The sequence below is a fragment of the Diadema antillarum genome, unplaced genomic scaffold, assembly GCF_040938485.1.
Source record: "Diadema antillarum isolate AM-2024a unplaced genomic scaffold, OU_Dant_1.0 seq00001043_RagTag, whole genome shotgun sequence".
Taxonomy (NCBI): domain Eukaryota; kingdom Metazoa; phylum Echinodermata; class Echinoidea; order Diadematoida; family Diadematidae; genus Diadema; species Diadema antillarum.
Window position 1 is genome coordinate 174,409 of NW_027271874.1, and position 592 is coordinate 175,000.

At 37.2% G+C, this 592-nt stretch overlaps 1 protein-coding gene across 1 annotated transcript in view; it reads right to left on the minus strand.

The window, feature by feature from the left end:
* Positions 1-256: 256 nt before the first annotated feature.
* Positions 257-592, minus strand: part of LOC139743058 (CYFIP-related Rac1 interactor B-like) — a 77,014-nt gene continuing 76,678 nt past the window's right edge. The window contains exon 11 of the mRNA XM_071653566.1: positions 257-592. This exon is cut by the window's right edge and continues 3,351 nt beyond it. The gene's annotated coding sequence lies outside the window, so the exon portion shown is untranslated.

Below are 592 nucleotides of genomic sequence, written 5' to 3' on the forward strand. Positions count from 1 at the left end.
TTGCATATAACCAGAAACATGTGGATGATTTTATCATTGCATCTCAATAATATACAATCACTTGGAAGATTCGAAAAAGCGAGCGTGTGATTTTACAATTTGAAACGTTTGACGCAGACTACAAAGAAAGAAAAAAAGATACACTTGAAATTGGTTAATCTCCACTATGACACAAAACCATTTGTAGGAAATGCAATTTGAGGTTTTTTTTCTCTCCCCCCCCCCCCCCCCCCCCCCCCCCCATCCGATGCCCTTATACATATACCATTATTGTTACCATGGCTCACATACATTTTGTACAGGTAGTGTAATGACTTGAGTATGAGAGAGAGAAAAAAAACAAGGACACATTCCATTCATTGAAGTGACTCCAACTAAAAATCTACGAAAAGTAAAGTCACATCAAGCACCTATTGTCACTGCAATTTTTATATTTCCTTCACTAGCTTTACTACAAATGTGACAGGACAAGCCACAATACTATTGCCAAAAAAAAAAAAAAAAATGGACAAAATAAGGAGTGGATATCCTCCTTCCGCACCCCTCCCCTAAAAAGAGAAGTGGGTTAAAAAGATGAACAACAAAACCATAT